The sequence below is a fragment of the Mustela erminea genome, chromosome 3 (assembly GCF_009829155.1).
Source record: "Mustela erminea isolate mMusErm1 chromosome 3, mMusErm1.Pri, whole genome shotgun sequence".
Lineage (NCBI taxonomy): Eukaryota > Metazoa > Chordata > Mammalia > Carnivora > Mustelidae > Mustela > Mustela erminea.
The window spans coordinates 92,878,951-92,899,041 of record NC_045616.1 but is presented as its reverse complement, the minus strand read 5'-3'; the positions used below and the strand labels follow the sequence as shown (position 1 = coordinate 92,899,041).

The 20,091-nt window shown below is 47.3% G+C and overlaps 1 protein-coding gene and 1 long non-coding RNA gene across 2 annotated transcripts in view; one reads left to right on the top strand and one right to left on the bottom strand.

The window, feature by feature from the left end:
• The window catches only part of FSTL4 (follistatin like 4), a 418,614-nt gene that overhangs the window by 389,687 nt on the left and 8,836 nt on the right, over positions 1-20,091 (bottom strand). The window lies entirely within an intron of this gene.
• Positions 7,288-19,857, top strand: LOC116586578. Its single transcript, XR_004284074.1, has 3 exons — positions 7,288-7,444; positions 9,199-9,344; positions 19,743-19,857. It is a non-coding gene; the product is annotated as an uncharacterized LOC116586578 (long non-coding RNA).

Genomic DNA, 20,091 nt, shown 5'->3' with positions numbered 1-20,091 from the left:
CAGCACAGGAGAAAGCTGTGCTTCTCTGAAGAGAAAAGTTATTGATAGTGATTATGAGACACCAGATAGAAAATTGAGTATGCGAGTATTTCCCAGGCCTTCAGAAACTAAGATAACTTGGATGATAGTTTTTTTGGTTTTTGTAAGTAAGGCATGAAGAGAAATTTATATGAGGACTTAGGGATTTTAAATTCTAGGTATTAAAGCTATGTGTTTTTTTTTTAAGATTTTATTTATTTATTTGACAGAGAGAGATCACAAGTAGGCAGAGAGGCAGGCAGAGAGAGAGAGAGGAGGAAGCAGGCTCCCTGCTGAGCAGAGAGCCCGATGCGGGACTTGATCCCAGGACCCTGAGATCATGACCTGAGCCGAAGGCAGCGGCTTAACCCACTGAGCCACCCAGGCGCCCTTAAAGCTATGTTTTAAAGGTTATTCATGTACAATTAAAAAAGAGAAGTCGGCTCTGTGTTTAAGGCTGTCTTCTGTGGCAAATCTACCAAAGTGACAAAACAAGTAAACACGAAATCACATCTGAAGGAGTAAATGTCAATGACTCATGGATCAGTCTACCTTGTTCAACATCATCACCTGCACAAGATCACGAGACCAAGGAGGAACGAGAGGCACTTTCCAATTTTTTCTCTCTGACAGCCCAACAAATGAAAAACTAATTAACCTTTTGATTTAGAAAGCAATCCACATACCTGCCCCAGAACAAGCGATCATGGTGTGCTAAACCACCCTAACAGCTAGTAGCATGGGGCTCTAACTTGGCACCTGAGGGTGAGCCTCATTAACAGCTATTGTCATCTCCAGGGGACACAAGCCTGCTTGACAAAGCCCAGCCCCTGATGTACACAGCTAGTTAACCGCCACAAGCGACAGTCACACCGGACTGCCATCTCTAGAGCAGCATCTTCATCTTCCAGACGGTCCACACTCATTCATCTCTCACCCCAGCATGGAGCCTGGCATATTATAGACCTTAAACACATTTACTGTAAGAATGGAATCAGATTATTTCAAGATCTCCTGGTGAGAAATGAGGGGCAACTGAGGTTCCCCATGAGGGTCATGAAAAATATTGGTTGTCATGGGAGCCTGATTACTATACTTTTCCTTTTTCAGATAACTTTCTACAGAAACAGAGATATCCTAGGATGCCTTCCTCATTCTGAAAGGCTTCATGTTCACTAGTTGTCCTACCAAATAAGCATCTCCCCTGCTTTGGCTTGATTCCAGGAGACTGAACACTGTAAGAAAATCAAGACCACTTTGTGGGTGTTCAGGGGAGGACAGATGGTAGTGAAGACAGATGGCCTCTGGGAGGAAAGAGGACAGAAGTTCACAGTTTAATTATTTATTATACCCTCCAGGTACCAGCCAATAGATGATGTAGCTTAGCATCAACCTGTTTAAGATTTAAGATGATATTCAAATCTGCCACCTTTTTTTCCTCTATGCCAGCTGTAAGACCCAGATGAGGTTTAGAATAACCTATGCCTTAACAAACTAATCATATACCTAAAGGAGCTAGAAAAAGAACAACAAACAAAACCCCAAACCAGCAGATAGAAGGAAAAAAAATAAAGATCAGAGCAGAAATAAGATATAAATAAAAAAAAATAATAAAACCAGGAGCTAGTTCTTTGAAAAGATCAACAAAATTCATAAACCTTTACCCTGACTCATCAAAGAGAGAAGGGTTGAGAGAAAGGACTCAAATGAAGTCGGAAATGAAATGAAGAAATAACAACTGACACCACAGAAATAGAAACAATTACAATAGAATATTATGAAAAATTATATATCAACAAATTGGACAACCTAGAAGAAACAGATAAATTCTTAGAAACATATAACCTAACAAACAAAGCAGAAAGAAATATACAATCGGAATGGACCAGTTATCAGCAATGAAACCGAATCAGTAATTTAAAAAAAAAAAAAAACTCCCAACAAACAAGAGTCTAAGACCAGGACCAGATGGCTTCACAGGTGAATTCTATCAAACATGTAACTAAGAGTTAATACCGATTCTATTCTAAAAAATTCAAAGGAAGGAAAACTTCCAAATTCATTTTATGAGGCCAGTATTACCCTGATAGCAAAACCAGATAAAGATACCAGGACAAGATCTCTGATGAACATAGATGCAAAAATTTTCAACAAAGTATTAGTAAACTGAATTCAACAACAATACATTTTTTTAAAAAAATCATTCACCATGATCACCTGGGATTTATTCCTGAGATGCAAGGGTGATTCAATATTCACAAATCAATCATCATGATACATCGCATCAATAAAAGAAAGGATAAAAACCATACGATCATTTCAACAGATGCAGAAAAAGCATTCCAACATTCATTCATGATAAAAACCCCCCACCAAAGTAGTTAATAGGGAACATAACTCAACATAATAAAGTCATATATGACAAACCCACAGCCAACATCATAATCAGTGGTGAAAAGTTGAAAGTTTTTCTTCTAAGATTGGAAGTGAGACAAGGATGTCTACTCTCACCATTTTTACTCAGCACAGTACTCAAGTCCTAGCCTCAGCAATAAGACAAGATAAAGAAATAAAAGGAATCTAACTCAGTAAGGAAGAAGTAAAACTTCCACTATTTGCACATGACATGATACTATATATAGAAAGCCCTAAAGGCTCCACCAAAAAACTACTAGAACTGATAAATGAACTCCATAAGGCCACAGGACACAAAATCAATGTACAGAAACCAGTTGCATTTCAATACATTAATAATGAAGCATCAGAATAAAATGAAGAAAAGACTCCCATATCTAACTGCATCAAAGATAAAAATATACCTAGGAATAAACTTAATAAGGAGGTGAAAGACCTGCACTGTGAAAACTATTTAAAAAAACAAAAACAAAAAAATAACCTATGTCTAAAAATTAAGAAGATAAATGTGCCCCCAGCACATTCCTCAGGTCTCTATTTCATTCTTCTTTTTTAACATGGAGCATGGAGGGAAGGGTGTCAGAGACAGGACCTAACATGAAGGTGCAAAGTGTTCCAGAGCCACAGTAAAGCTGGGGGTGGGTGACACGGGGAAGCAAGGGGGCAAAGGGGGCCTGCAGGCCAGCCCGGGTGGGGTGAGATGGGAATCAGGTTGAACATCCCGATAGTGGCAGATGTCTAAGAATGGGAAGATTTCTTGCCCTCAAAGGGACAGAGAAGCTCCCTTGATCTTAGCTTCCCCACCAGAATCTCTCCTCCAACCCGCCTACTTGGCCAGTGGCCCCTCCACCCTCTGGGGCATCACCTACACTCTCTCTTCACCTCTCTTTCCTCATTCCCAGCCTCCAAGGGAAGCCTTATCCTGCTATGCCTACCACCATGAGTCCCCCCAAGACACTCAGCTCCTTACCCACAGCTCTTGGCAATGTTTCTGATGGTCTCCTGACATTTATTCACCTCTTCATTCCTTCATGTATTTATTCATTCCATAACTATTTACTGCCCTGGAGATACAGCAGCACTAAGACAGGGATAGTCTCTGTCACCATGGAACTTCTGATCTGACATGGAGAGATGGACAAAAAGCAAATGAAATTTACAGAACATGTCAGGGTAAGAAGCAGCATGGTCACAAATAAAACAGGGCAGGGGGCACAGAATCATGACGATAAAAGGGCTAGTTACTTTAGAGGGGTGGTGAGGGAGGGCCCCAGTCCCTGTGGAGTCTGACCTTCCCTGCTCAGGATGGCCCAGTCATCCCTTCTGACCAAGAAGCCAGCCCTGCTCTGCATCATCTCCCCTCTCCATAGCCGAAGCATCAGCGGTGAGAAGTGGAAGCATTTGTCCCAGAAATGGCAGTGAGCATCGCAAAGGCAGCCTGTGTGTGCTGACCTGGCTCCTTCAACTTTCAGAGACCCCCCCGGGAAGAGCCTCTCTGATGCCTCCGCACTCCCACGAGCTTCCACCACCATTCCCTCCACTTAGTACTTGCTGATTTTTGATTGCTGTCTGAATAAATAATTGGCTGGGGCTCCCAGGGGTAGCTGCTTTTGTATAGGGAGATAAATCTCCAAACACACTTTGATTAGAAGGCACTTTCATTGTACCACTATAAAACTTATATTAAAAATGGAACTTAGAGTAGTTTAAATTAAATGAGTTATATATAATTAAAAAGCCTTTAAGGCACAATAAGGATCTTTTTCAATTTTCTTTTATAACAGAGTCAAAAAGGAAGAAGGCACCCGTGGTCAGCCGAGCTGGATTGCCAGTCACCTAGTAAGAAGCCTGTCTGAGAGTTCCAGGTAAAACCACCAGTTCTCTTCCCCATCCTTGCCCTGCTCTGTGAGCTTCAGTTTGCTCAGCTGTAGGAGGACATTCAGGGCAGTTTCCATGACATGCTTAGGAGGAAAGAACAGGGGTGAGCCAACAACACTGCTCATCCCTCCTCAGCCGCAGAAACGCCTGCCCTGTGTCTACTAGCCCAGGAGCCAGGTCAGCCTGAGTACTCACACTGGCTTAGAGCAAAGGCACATGAAAGATTTGGCCTCTTCTTTCCCCCCGAAGAACAGAGGCTTAGGAGGACAATGAGGGGAAAAGCAGTTGTTCTGTCTGCCTTTCTTCCACAGGCAAGCCCAGGGGTTCCCAAATAGGGATCTTTACACAATCCAGAGCCTGGGCTGTATCCCGGACCACTGGAAGGACAATCTCTAGGGCTTGGACACAGGTATCAGTATTTTTTGGGAACTATCCAGGTGATCCCTACATGAGGACATGTTTGGGAACCACTGGGCAGACTAAATCCCTTATACACTCTCTCACCCCACTTAGGCTGACACTTCCCAGGTCACTGCTACTTTTGGTGATGCTGGGCAGTGTCTCATGGCCCAGCATGGCTTCCCCAGTGCTAGCATGGCCTCCCCAGAGACACGGTGTCACTGGCACACCAAATGTAAACAATGGCACCAGTTTCTCCTTCCCAGCAAGACTTAGCAAAGCCAGGAAAATGGCCCAAGCAGGTTGTCCTGTTTCCACAGGAAGTGATGCCACCTAACTACCCAGGTCTCAGCAGGTCTCAGCAGCCACTGGGTGGCAGGCAGAAGAGGGAAGGCTTAGTACTGGGCAATGTGTGGCCTCTCCAGAGAAGGACAGAATGCTCTGGCTTGCCTGGAGAGCGTGAGCTGGCTCTGTGCAGCCATGAGGACCCCTGGCCCACAGAGCAAGAGGCTACAAGGTGCTGGCCTTTGGGAGCCTCGGTTTCCTTGGCTTTAAGAGGAGACTCGGGGTGGTGGCTAGGAGACAGTGATGCGAAGTGAGAGAGGAGGGAAGCCGAGAGCACTCCATGTCCAGTGGCTGCCCTAACTCACCAGTGTCCACCCACAGACAGCAGCCTGGGTATGTCAGGTTTCCCTGTGCCCTGGCCCTCAATATAGTGCCCGGAATGCTCAGCAAGTTCGCAGGAGCTAGGGAGAGGCTTGGAGTTCACCCAGGCAGGTGTGCAATGATGAGGATGGATGGAGTGGTGGGAGGGCTCCAGGGGTTGGTATAGTGTCACCTGTAGACTATCAGCACTTGGCCATAGTGGTCTCCTCCCACATCTTCTTAGACCCACTCCAGGCTGTCATGCCTGACTTTCTCTGACTCTGGGCTGCCCAGCGGCCCCAACACAAACAAATGCCAGGATTCCTTCCCTTGGTATCTGCGTAATGTAACCTGCCCAGCCTAGAGAGCTGAGCTTCCCTTCTCACTCTCAGGCAGCCCCGACCACTGGCCAGCCACAGCTGTCCCACAGGGCAGGGGCGGTGAGCTCCAGTGGTATACACACCCACCTAGCTGAGGGAGACATACTTCTGAAGAACCATCGCCCACCACTACAGCTTGACCAAGCTCCATGTCCCATGTGCCTGGGGCTGCCCGACCTCTGGGAAGGACAGGGCCTTCTTTCATGACAGCCCCTCCACAGCAGGTACAGCACTTGCCTCTGGCTGGAACCAGGAGCTGGTTCTAAGAGTAACCACTTTGGTTACCACAGCAGGGAGTCCCACCTCCTCACTTAGGTCCCAGAGCCCAGCTTTTGGAAGGGAGACTGTTTTCCTTGACCCTTGGCAACCTCCTAAGGCCAATTCTTAGAAGCAGAAACAGAGACCACCACACATCATCATGCTGAGGTCTCTGCCCAGAGTCTAAACACCCACCACTCTGTAAGCACAAGCCCAGCCGTGGGTCTGCTCAGGCCCTGCCCCACATGGGGGCAGATGCTCAGGGACACATTATGAATGTGCATACGGTTACAAGTCCCACCGGACCCCCTTGTGGAACTGGAAGGTAACAGTCAAAGACATGTTCACTCTACTAGCCTCCATGGCTTTCCTGTAGGCCCATTCCCGCCATAGGAGAAGGGAAGAAACAGGTGCACATGCTGGGGACACAGGGAATGAGTAGGGACAGGACATGCTCTGTCAGTCCCCATAGGGAATGTCAAGAAACTGCCCACAGCCCAATCCCCAGTGGCCACCTCAAGCTCTGCCATCCTCTGGGAGGTGGAGATGCGTTATCTGATGTGATAGGGTCTGCTTTGGCTTTCAGAGCCCAGTGTCATCAAATGTCCTTTTCTTAGCCTCAAAAATATGTGTGGAGGGGTGGTAATAACACAGGCTTGTGGTTAAGAGGGCAACTGGCATAGTCAAAAGGCCAGTTGCAAACCCCAGCTCCACTGTGTAATATTCAAAAGACCTTAAGCAGCTCACCTACCATCCTGAAGCCTGTTTCCAGATCTTTAAAATAACCAAGTGAATAGGACCTCAAAGAACCTAAATCAGTGAAGTAATCCACTTAAAGCTTTGACAAAATGGTAGCTGTTTATTAATGTTATCATCACTAACAGCTATGGAATTCAAAAAATTCTGTATCAGGAGTCAGAATTCCTACCAAGAATCTCTTTTTTCCTGTAAGGAATGGATAACAAGGGTCATTCAGACTTCCAGAGGCCCCTTGTTCTGTCATCCCCAACTGTTGAGGTGTCTCTCGTTCCCTAACATTCCATAATGCTTGGTTATATAGAAACAAACATCACTGGAAAAAAAAAAAAAAAAAGCTCCTAATGCAACAAGACTTCACACCTGGCTGGGAGCAAAGCTCAGCGCCACAGCTGGGAAGATCACTTATCGCGTCTTGTCTTCCATGATGACTGGCCTAATTATTCCACAACAGCTCTGTTGTGATGTCGCTCCCTGGATTCCACAGGGCAGCAGAGTCTCTTAGAAGAGACTTCTTGAAAAGCTATGACTCTCTCCCCATGGAGCCCTTTCTTCTCCAAAACAATTCCAGCTAAACCTCAAAGCACCTGAACTAAGGAGCTTCCTGCAGCCACAGGGGACGTGACTCTGGAGTCACAGGGCCACCTCCAAGCCCCATCCAAGCCTGCTTCTGTTCAGTCACCCTGGCAGGCAAGGTATATACACGGGACTCGGGAGGGAGAGAAGGGTAGGGGTGGTGCCTGGTAAGATGTGAGTCAGCCGTTGGAGGTCAGGCCTTCTGGAGAGGCTGATAGCTGGGATCACCTAAAGATGGGTAGGCTGGGCTTCCGAGCCACCCTGAACACACAGACCAGGTTGGTGTGCCGAGGGTGGGGGGAGGGTACCAATGAGTCAGACAGAACAAAGTGGTTAGAGAGCATAAGAGTAAAGAATTAAGACCATGTGCCAGGCCTTCGTGCTTCCCTTCTGGCATTCAAGATTGGAAAGCTCAACTCATAAATTCCCTATACTTCTGAAAATCTCAGCTCCCATTGCTCAGAGCGCTGAGAGGATGGAGGCAGGCCCCTCGGCCTCACCACTTCTACCCTCACTTCAACCTGCCTTCCCACTCTTTCAGTAGAGCATCCCAGGCCTGCCTCTATACTCCTGCTCAGAGCTCCCAAATATCCCCTCCCATGGTGGGGGCACTTGTCCCCTGGCTTCTCTAAGTGGAGACAACCAGGTCCTCAGAGAATTTCCCTCGACTGAGCGGTCCCAGGCCCTGGAGCTGGAGGTTTGTGTGGGAGCAGGGCCAGAACCCTGGGGCTAAGCTTCCAGGGTGAGGGCCACAGAAAGGGATTTGCAGCTCCGTGGAATGGCCAACACCCACTCCCCACCCCAAGGACAGAGAGGGAAGAGAGCAACAGAAGTGGGAGAAGATATGGCTGGAAGTAGCAAGATGACAGGCAGCCGGTAGTACATTCCAGGACATCTAGAGGGTCCCAGGATAACCCTTTACTGGACGTGAGCACAGTGGAATGTGAGTCCTTTCCTGGCATTCGAAGAGCCCCTGATCAATCACTCTGACGGGGGCTGGATATCCACCCCCACATCTCTTCTCTCTTCCTTCCCACCAGACAGGGTCCTATTCCAAGGCCCAATCTATACTCAAGGATTCCTCCTCCTGACATACATAAGTACTCCACCCACACACATCTCCAGCAGCCTCTCCAAGGCTCTCCACCTCCACAAGGTCCTTCCCCACCTCCGCTCATGACTGCCATGTCCCCCAGGGTTTGGCCCACACAGCTAACACACCTGGACTTGTTCTGCACTAACTGCTCAGCATACTGTGAGTACACAGGTGAATTCCTCAAGTCCTCTTTGTGGTTATTCTTTCTCCTTTCTCAAGATCCCACGGTGAGACATCAGCCCACGGAGAGGAATTTCCTGTAGAACTCAGTTTATGACCATCTTTTCTTGTAACTAAGAAAAGTCACTTTGAATGAGATTAGGTTTAAATTTTGTTATACATATTCATCTAGAATGTATAACAAGTCACAGATAATTTTGTTCTAGTCCACATGGCCACAGAAGGGTTTTCATTACTAAAAATTAATCAACCAATTGGTGCTACTCGTTGGACAAGGATGGACATGTAGCTCAAGGCAGGGCTCTAATGCTAGAGCGGAGCCTTCCAGTAGAACAGATCAGGCTCCAGGGTGGGAACACTACTGCTGCAGTGCCTCGAGCTCCATGAGGGGCTACCCCACCCTGCAGCCAGCCTCGTCCTCTGGTGGGGGGTGGGGGAGCAGTGGATCCAGGAGGCACTGAGCCAACAAGAAGGACATGGTCATCATCTTCGGAGAGGGTACAGAGCCTTGTTCTGGTGAACAAGTTCTGAAACCTTGTGGGGTTGGGGGTGCTCTGGTGGAAATTCTGAGCCCTGGACCCCATGGGGCTACTGCAGTCACTGCTACATCCAATCTACATGGAGCACATGGACACTCCAGCTGCTTCTAACCTCCAGTCCACCCTCTGATGGCTCAGGAGCCTCAAGTCATGGGCCAGGATGTACCTGTAACACTAGATCTGCCATCAGTCGCATATCTTCAGGTGAGAGGCATGGGGACTCTGAGAACAAGCATCCTGCTCTGGCTGGGGTCAGGAATGAAGGAACGGGACTAGGGAAGGCAGGAGCTACCTTCTCCTTTACTACTCCATAAATGTACCTCATTTCCTTTAGGCTACAGTTGAGAAATTAGCTTAACCACCACACAGAGGTAATAAAAGATCAAGCATCTGGGGCACCTGGGTGGCTCAGTGGGTTAAACCTCTGCCTTCAGCTCAGGTCATGATCTCAGGGTCCTGGGATCGAGTCCCACATCGGGCTCTCTGCTCCACAGGGAGCCTGCTTCCTCCTCCTCTCTCTCTCTCTCTCTCTGCTTGCCTCTCTGTCCATTTGTGATCTCTCTCTGTCAAATAAATAAAATCTTTTAAAAAAAAAAAAGATCAAGCATCTGACATAGGTGTTGAATTCCCCCTGCTGACGCAGCTCCTGTTCAGCAACAGTCAACGGCTCCGACCCCCAGCAATCCCCAGCCCTCAGACTCATAGATGCCATCTCTCTTCAGCAACCTGAAGAGAACCTGACCACAGGTGCTCAATGAATACCAGGTTCCTGAGACTGAAAACCACCGGATGTCCCAGGGGACCCAGACAGCCCAGGATGCAGAGACCTACACTGGGTATCTACAGAGTGTCCTGAGAAGCATTCCTTCAAGTGGGAAGTCATGTTTTGGGACACAAAGACATCCTCCAAAGCTATACTGGCAGGAGATGGACATGCAAGCATGAGGCAGAGAATCTCATTCTTCACAGACAAATGCTAAAAAGGAAACCAAGAGCATATGTAACAACCAAACAGAAGAGAGGAAAGGACGAAAAGGAGGATGGGGCATATTCTAGAAGCACTCCAATTAGAACATCTGCCTGGCAGGCCTCTCCCATTTGATACCTCCCAGTGTGCCCACATCAAAGCCTATTTCACTGCAATGGATACACAAAATGCGGCAGCAGCAGAACCACAGAAGCCCGAGGTCCTCCTATAGAGGAAGAGCATGTTTTAAATGCGAGGCTAGCAATAAATGGGAAAAGTGCTCTGTTTTATTTAGAGAGCAAGATGTGAATGACACAACAGCTTAAACAAGTTTTTATTCCAATTGTCCAGACTAGTGTCAAGAAAAGCCATCTAGAGTCTTATACCTATTTAATGACACTTCCAAAGAGAAGTTCATTCCCACTGCCCTCGATGCCTCCCTCTCTTTGTAGGGACATGTGGCAGCAACCCTCCCTGGAGCCACAGGCGATTTCTGCTAACCCTGAAAATTCTAAGCACAAATAGATCACCCTGCATTTGTTGGAGTTGACATTTCATTCTCTGGGCTCCCATGTGGGGCGAGGTTGTGCTGCACCTATCACACTGATGCTGGCTTCTTGGCAGGAAGGACATCTTGGGCCAGGCAGATGCTGGCAAACACTGCAGGAAAGGGACCTCGAGCCAGTCAGGTGTTTCACCCCCTGACTGGCACCCACAGGAGAAATTGGGACGAGAGTCTACTCTAAATGGAAATTGAAGACAGGTCTTTCTTGGGGCTTCTTCTGTAACGAGTCCTAGAAAGTCAAGTCACCTTGTCCAAATCCCTATATGATGCCAAAATGTGTAAGAGATCACGGACCCATTCACTCCCTTAAAAGATCTGAGCCTGCTACTGTGCTCCAGGATGCCCTGGCCACTGGGGGTCCCAGGGATCAAGACCCAAGGGGACTTAACATCCACCAGAAAGAGAACCCGCTGAAGGTCTGAGTGGTAGGTACTGCAGCGGAGAGCGACATGCAGGCCACAGAGAAGAGGTACACAACCCTCCTGATGGGTGCTTAGTGGGACACAAACCACCACTCTAACTGCCAAGTTCAATGCCACATAGTACATGTACCCCCAAACATGACAACTCTGAAACTAGTCCTATTATTGCCTACATTTTCTTCACTGCTAACCTGAAGGTCCAGGAGACTAAGTGACTTTCCTTAGATACTGAGCTGGGAAAAAGCAGATTGGAGGCACTGGGCCTTCTGATGTGAGGGACCCCTGACACAAAGGTAGGAACAGAGATACTTCAGGAGCAGAGCGCCCAGGTGCCAGCTGGAGCGAGTGATTCAGCCTCAGCAGGAAAACACCAACTATTGGGTTTTGGAATATTAACTATGCTAGAGGAGAAAGGAGAAAGGTGGAGCATACCCTCCCTGGGCAGGGAGGATGGCAGCCATTTCTCCTCAGAGCCCAGAGAGCTGCCTGCTGCAGGAGCTCGCCCCACAGGCAGGCAAGCTACCAGGAGCTCAGAGGAGGACTCAGCCTGAGCAGGGAGAGAGATATGGTCAGAGAAGCAAGCCATGCCTCAGAGGCCTAGGCCCCTGACTGGGGCTGAACCTCAGCCTGTTAAGTCGGCAGTGGGTCTGCTGCTGGACCAGGCTGCCAACCCTCACAGATGAGTAGGTGGCCAGCAGAAGTGGTTTCTGAAGCCACTAGACTCCATGAGAAGCTCACGATGATCAGTGGTGTTCTCTGGAAAAGACTTCTGTGAGAAATAGGGCCAACGGCTGCCCTTCTCAACTCCAAAAAATATACACATGCCCACACACACACTTTCTCTCTGAGCCTAGACCCAGAATAACTAAAAACTTAAACTGTACAGTATTTTAACAAAAGTTACAGAGACAACCTTTGTTTTCTAGCTAAAACCTCCAGAAATGCGAGGCTAGAAATAAATGGGAAAAGTGCTCTGTTTTATTTAGAGAGCAAGATGTGAATGACACAACAGCTTAAACAAGTTTTTATTCCAATTGTCCAGACTAGTGTCACGAAAAAAATCCAGAAAGATTTCAACATGAACTCAACACCTTCTTGGAACAGCGAAGAGAGGTGAAAACCAAGGACTAGGTCTTCAAACGAACCATTAAACAATTACATAGGAACCTTCTTGGAATATCCTACAGATCGAGGGAAGCCAATGATCTCTCAGGTGGTTCCCTGCTGGCCAACACCAGCCTCCCACCAGCACCAACTTGTCTTCATCCCTCCCTATGTGCAGTTGAGGTGAATTGCAGTTTTTGATTAAGGGAATAACTGAATCCCACAGGCCACTCATTGTCCATTCTCCAGTCCACCTCTAGTAAGAGTGAAAAAAAACTGCCTCTTATTAGAAGACACCATCAACTAAATAGCAGTGGTGTGCCATTTTTCAAGAGCTGAAGAAACTTAAAGAACCAGGAACAAGAAATCCATACCCCACTCTTCCTTTACAACCCAGACATACCTGTCACTTCAACAGAGAGAGGTATGTGGATGGGACACTGAACACCCACATGCAGGTGGACTCTCCCACCTATGTGGAAGGCACAAGGGCCTCTTTGTGGGAGGAGCATCCATCTTCCCTAACTTGGAGCTATGTCTTTCCAGCCTTGAAATTCAGACAGATACCACAGAGCACAACACCAGACCTGCGTCTGGGGACCTGGTATCTCAGTGTGGCTTGGGCTTCTGCTCACTGCAAAGTTCCAAGCCATACCACCATGTGTGTCTGTGGGCCTCCATTCACAATGGTCTTAGATCAACATTTCTGTGAGCCACAGGTGCACGGTGACAGGTCTTCAGACAACACATCCACACGGGCAATGCAGAATGTGCCAGTGGGTGGCCCTTGTGGGACACACCACCCTTGGTTCTGGCAGTATGGCCTTTCCTTTCTTTCATAAAAAAAAAAAGAATAAATAAAAACATAAATAAGGAGGTACCGGGAATTCTAGGTAGTACCTTTATCTTTAAAAAAATTTTTTCATTTTTCTGCTCTGTGAGATCAAAAAGCCTAGGAGCCACTGCTTTGGGTGCACTCCCAGCACACTGCACAGATTTAGTCCCTGTTACACAATGAAGAGGACAGTCCAGTCAAGCTCCTCTCCATCCCAGTATTCTCAAGACTTTCTCCTCCTCTTGCAGATACCCAAAGGGTGCCCGAGTCTGTGTCATCAGCACACACTGCAATAAAGCCTTCTTTGCTTTTTTGTTTTTTAAAAGATCTTATTTATTTATTTGTCAGAGAGAGAGAGACAGCGAGCGCGCACAAGCAGGGGGCGTGGGAGAGGGAGAAGCAGGCTCCCCACTGAGCAGGGAGCCCGATGCGGGACTCAATCCCAGGACTCTGGGATCACGACCTGAGCCAAAGGCAGTCGTTTAACAGTTGAGCCAACCAGGTGCCCCAATAAAGCCTTCTTTGAACTAAGGTCTGCACAGAGGACGGGAGAACAATGGTGGTCAAATAGACACCAAAGGGTCACCCCCATCCCCAGTCAAGTGACAGAGAACTCCTCCCTGCTATCTCTTCCCAAAGGGGAACATGCAAGGTGACTTGAGGCACACAGAATGGGCCAAACCTTCTGATTTCACATGTGTTAGAGGGCCTTAGAAGAACCAAGAAATAACATTTAAAATGTTCACAACGCGGTGTGAAACGGCACACTCTGCAGCCATAGAATTAAGCTGGGGAGAGAACCTGAAGGCAATCTGAGGTGGCATCCTGGCTACCCTCTCACCTTCCATAGGAGTAAACAGAGGCCAGAGAGGAGCAGGGAGTGTCTCAGGTCCCCAGAGCTTGTTTGTGCCAGGCTGGACCTGGAACACAGAACCCACATGAGATCCTGTGTTCTCATCCAGAAGTAAGCTGCCTTGGGCAGCCTGCACTTCTGAGTGAGAAGGGTTCTACAGGGCTCATGGGGCTCTGCTTCCGTCTCCCCAGTGGAGCATCTTCCAAGTCTTGGAAGTGGGTCAAAGGACTAATGGGCTTTATTCTGGACTGCAGAGACATGACCCATGAAACAGGTGGATTACTAGCATTTGGGACATGCCAGATGTCTCTCCCTTCTCAAGCGCCAGAGCTGGGCACTTCTATTCACTTACTGACCAGATGTACATACTTCAGAGCTCTCTGCCTCCACCTTCCCCTTCCATCCCCACCGGCCCCCTCTACTTCTGTCTGACCTCACTATGACAGATCCTTCCCTCAGGAGCCTCTTCCTCCAAAACATGACAGTACGACACCATCTCTGGGAGGAGAGGTGGAAGCCCCAGTTAAATCACAAGCTGCCCTTTCCCCACAGGCCCCCACGAGAATTCCCTTCCCGTCTCCACCCTGCAAGGGTCCATTCACAGCTGGGTCCAGCATCACCACTCCTTACTATGCCCAGAAATGCTGTCAGGGAAACAGACTTTGAAATTAAACTAAAGTGAAGTTAATTTTATTTTCTGAATTTCATGATAGTCTTTGCCCCAGCCAAGCACAGCATGGAGCTATGAACTGCTGGTCTCCAGGGTTGGAGACCAAGACCATGTATTAAATGAGAATACCCAGGTTTTACTTTTTAAAAAACTTCTTCTTGGGACCAGGTTCAGGAGGAAAGAGATGGGTTTCTCTTGGCCCATGTCTCTGGACTCAAGGGAAGCCCTAAGGTCAAAAAGCAAGTATATGAGAAGCAAGGCCATATGGACAGGTGGCTTCTTGGCCAGAGGGGCAGACTTCTTCCTCCCCACACCAGTGTACCTGAGTAGCTGCTGTCAGCTCGGGTGCTACTTGCTTGGAGTAGAGGGCCCATCTTATCCTATCCCCTCTGTTTCTGGGACCAGGGCCCTCCATCTTCCCAGTGGCTGTAGACAAGACAAGGCCCAGGAGACTCACAGTAGCAACCACAGTGGATGGAAGCAGAAGGACAACGGCCCTGGCTTGGCAGGACAGAAGAGCAGAGCCCACTCACAGAGAGCCTGTTAGAGTCCATCTGACACCATCATGACATTTACTTCTCTCTAAATGGTAAACAAGAGAGATAACCCACAAGTCATAGAGAATAAATCAAGCAGATGATTGGGGCCTGGAAGATTTGATGCTGCCAACTCCCCGAAAAATGGAAATCAGAGCCCCATTTACAATGCATGGCCTGATGTCCTGATTATAAGGGTGGAAAGTTTCCTACAGAAGCATAGATTATTTTAATAGCAGAGGCATTTAAAAAAAGTAGATGAGTAAATGCTAAATTAAGAGGAAGAAGAATAATGGCTTTCTGTGAACTCATAAATGTTCATTTTCCTGGGTCACAGAACTTTTCAGAGCCAATTAAAACTCTATTAACTACGATCTCAAACTACGCCAGGGGCCCGCAGCGCACTAACCAGTACATGGTGGGCAGCTTGCCGGGAGAAGTTAGAGAGGAAAAACCTCCGACACGAAGACAAAGACAGCAACTTCCCCTGTCTGAGGGTAAACACAAAAACAAGACCCTCAAACACGACAGCAGCCCAGCAGGTGCATCCCCAGAAAAGTCCGGCTGGGCTCTGGGAACAGGAACTGGGCAGGACACCAGTGTGAGTGACAGAGAGACAGTGACGGGTGGGAGCACAAGAGTGTGGGCGGACCCTCAGGATTTAAATCGCCTGCACCCAAACAGTGAGGAACCCTACACACAGAGAGCCAAGCTTGTCTGTCTACTTGCTTGCTTCAAAATAGGTGAAAAAGACTCTGAAAGCCAGGCTACTTCCCTTCCCGCTTCCCTCGCCCACCTGCCTGCAAGCCCACCCAGTGTGAAGCTATCCCTCAGCAGAACGGCACCCTGTACATTCAGCTCCTTTTACTGACTACAGGCAGCCTTGTCACATTGACAAAAGTTAAAAAACAAAAACAAATAAAAAAGCTGGGTTTCATCACCAAATGGAATCTCCTTCTGGGATGTACGCAGGCAGGGTCGAGGGGACTCCTCTATGGCCTTTGTGTCCAGTGTCCCCTGGGACCAGAAGTATCAGCATCACCTGGAGCTCATGAGAAAGGCAGACTCTCCGGACCATCCCCTCCAGCTCTATTGCATCGGCATTTTAACAGGACCCCCCTGCTCTTTGCAAGCACACTGAAATTCAAGAGAGACTGGTGTAGGGCACAGCCCGCACTAACTCCAGAGGTAAGAACTAGCTCCTCCAGTGCCCCTAGGAACTTGCAGTACTCATCACCATCTTTCACCAAGAATACTACGGATTTACTCACACATCAGCAGATGAGAGGTTTTGTTCTCCCAACCTGAGGCTGAGAAACTAAAAATCCACACCTCTGATGGAGAATTGTCAGTAGGCAGCCATGCCCGAATATTCCAGAATCAGAGAAGAAGCCGCCTCCCCCTCCCTCCCCATGCCAGGTCTACAGATGTACAGAGGTCCTAGATCCTCCAAGAGGGGTGTAGCTCGCAGTCATGCCCCAGGGAAGGCCCACTCAGGCCCTTTGCTGGGACAGCTCACCTAGAAGCTCACTGAGGCAAGCCAGTTAAATGTCAGAGTCGGTACCGTTGAGTGTCTAGGAATGGGGACTCCAGAGAAAACATCCATAAGACATGCATATAGGTCTACAGATGAAGTTCAGAAAATACAAGCCCGGACCCCAACTGTTTGCAGGGAGAAGGGAGGTGGTGTTCCCACACCCACAGATGGAGGGGCAAGAGGAAGGAGAGGTGAATAATGGATGCCTCAAAGCCCACAAGAAGATCAGCTACTCTCTCCATCACCAGTCAGAAGATTGGAGCATGGGTTGGGGGTCGGGAGGAGACCATAACTAGAGTAGCGTGGTCTTAAAATCGGTCAACTACGTAACAGTAACAACACTAACTCAAGAAAAGAACTATTTTTAAAAAATTAGTGCCCAGTCTTAGCAGCCTCCAATCTCCTCAATGCCCAACAAATGTAAAAGGAAGCCGGAGCACTCTAGGTCTCTGCCTTAGGAGACACCCCCACCCAGGAACGGGGGCACCTCTGGGTGCAGTCAGTGGCATCTAGGACTAATACGTGCAGAAGGGCAAAAGGACGGTGGGTGCTTTCTCAGGCTGACTCTCCTGGGGTTAGGGAAGTGGGTGACCACCCTGATTACTGAGACCACCAGAAACATTTATTTCTCAAAAACTACCCTCTCAGAGACTGCACACATTGAAAACACTGGGTGTCTGACATCACAGCCCTTCCCTGGTCTGTAAGCACTGAGGCATATTTAGTACAGGACTAGTAACTCTGGGTCAGAGCAATGTGGTGAAGGTACAGCAGGATATATGAAGGACACATAAGGCCACCATCCAATCCGAGATCCCAGCGAACAGTGGGAACACAGCAGTGAGGGCTGAAAGGCAGGGAGAACCCTCCCACAAATGTCCGCCCCTCAGAAGAAGGTGGGTTCCTGGGTCTGACCTCTCTCACTTTCCTATTCTCCCCAAATAAAAAATTCTACCAATACTGATTTTAGTACTACATTTATCTTGGCCAGAGAATAGGGGAAAGGGGGAAATTTTAATTATTTTAGAATTTTGTTGAGTTGTATCTCTCAGAATTGTTTCCTCTGAATTCAGAATTTCATTAGTATTCTAGGCCACAGTCTGCCACTCAGTTCTTATTAAAGAGGCACTCCACCCAGCTCCACTTCGTTTCATCTACATTTGTAAAACGATAAACTCCTTGAAGCTATTTCAACTGCAGTCTTTGTACATAAAACAATAATTTAACAAAACTTACATACGCTATCATTGCTTTACAAATGAGTGAACGCACACATGCTCTGGTCATTTCATCCTTATTTACCCTTAGGATGCTCAAGTAATTGGTGTAATAACTTTAAAGGGAAGTCAAATCTTATTAATGCTTTCCAAGTACTTTAAAAATCTGAAGTCAATGAATGTTTTTGCAAAGTAGTATTAGCAGGAAGAAAACACACACAGAAACGTTTTACCATTTAGGTCCTGATTAATTTATGGAGTCACAGGAAACTCGGTTGGCTATGATTGCTCCGGAAAGTAAGACTGTCTGAGGAAACTGCTAGAGGAGTTTAGAATAGTCTGGAAAGTCAGTTATGGACATATTAATAGCTACAGTTTGAAGGAGAAATACCTGGATGTTGATGAGTGACAAGCCTGGCCAGTAAGCTGCCTACAGCTTGGCTGGGGGACCATTCATGTCCCCACTGGTCATGCACCTGCCGCACAGGTCGGGCTGCCATACGCAGAAATTACGGACTGTCTACACTAAAGTCTGACAACACTGGAGTGACTTCACCACTAATACTAAATGTTGAATACCAATCAGCTCAAAAACATAATGAGTCTCTACTGTGCTCTGAAAATTATTAGACATTGTAAGGAAGGGAAACATACATAAAATTGGCTTCCTTCGTCTGCTAACATAAAAAATATGTATTTAAAAAATAAAAAGGACTAGTTCAGAACATGACATCAAATTTGACCAAAGTGTGCTCAAAGAAGGTTCCAGAGAAAAGATGAGAACCAGAGCTAAGCCCTGGAGGAGAGGAGTCAGTATGTGGGATGAAGGGACAGAATCCAACACGTGATGCTAGTGAGGAATGGCATGGAGAGGCCATGCACAGAGCATGGTCAGAATCAGCACACATCAGTTCCATATCCATGTCCTGCTCTATCGGAACTTTGCTGAGGCTGTCCTATATCCTAGGCCCATCCAAATGGCCATCTTCTCATTTCATCATCGATAAAAACAGACTCTATGAGTACAAGTTATTACACTTTGCAAAAATGCAATGCACAGCCACGAACTGGATTGATAAGGCAGATGTTCCTGCGTTTGGAGTCCATACAGGTATCATTTCCTTTTCCCGAAACAGCACAAGGCCTGGAAATGGGAGAGGGCTTCATCTCCTGGGTTCTACCCTGATGCGGCAAGAAAAACAACACCCCAAAACTAACCAACAGAAAGCCTCCCTGCCTCGGAATGAGCACTATCTGTTCTTTCTTGGTGTTAGGCTGTTAACAGCCAAGATAAAGATGCCCTAGGTTGATATTAACTTACCTTCACTTTACCTCCAGCTAAATCCTACCTTAATTGGTTTGACTCCTTTAATTGAAGTAGGCAATTTAAAAGAGTGGGCCAATGAGCCCCAATAGTAAGAAGACTAAAAAAGCTTATCTATGTGTTTGCTGTTTGCTTTGCTATTAAATATTCAACAATATATTTGTAGGATCATTTTCCCTCTGTATGGATATGAGTGTAATGATTAAGCCATCCCATATGGGAAATGCTGTGCTGGCTAGCGAGTCAGCCTCCAGGCTCTTTCAAAAGACCATTAAGTCATGTCCTTCACGGACTGTGATGGGAGAGAGAGTGACGCTCTTCAATCACCTGCTCACCACAAAAGGAAGCCACGTGAACCTCAGCAGCAAACGTGGGCATTCAAAGACTTCTGAAGCTCCCCGGAGATTAAGGTCTGTAGGTCTGGGATTGCATTACGATTAAGTAATAATGAGAAAGACATCGTGTCTTTTGATCAAATAATGCATTAATCCTACCATCCACACACTGTGTGTCTTTATTCACTCTCTGGTGATGTTGACTTTGGGAGGTAATTTTTCTATCTCATTCCAGAGGACGGGAAACAAGCACAGAGACAAGAGGCAGGCGTGCACCAGGAAGGCAATGGGAGCTGAAATGGCCTCAGAAGCTCTTCGGCAAGAATTTGCATTTACCATGTCATAAAGAAAATCCCAGTTAGCTTTGATGAAAAAGGGTGTAGTCATTTCTTAGGGTCTGGCACACACAAAGCAATTTCTGCAGAGAAACTGCACCCCCTCACAAGCCCCAAATTCCTTAGGCCTACTACCTGAGCAGGGCGAGGGTGCAGCTTATGAATCCTCTCCGGTACTTAAGACCAAGTTCGCTGAGCAATTAGCAGTGTATCGAGACTCTCTGGGGAGGCATTTGAGAATAAGTTTTTCA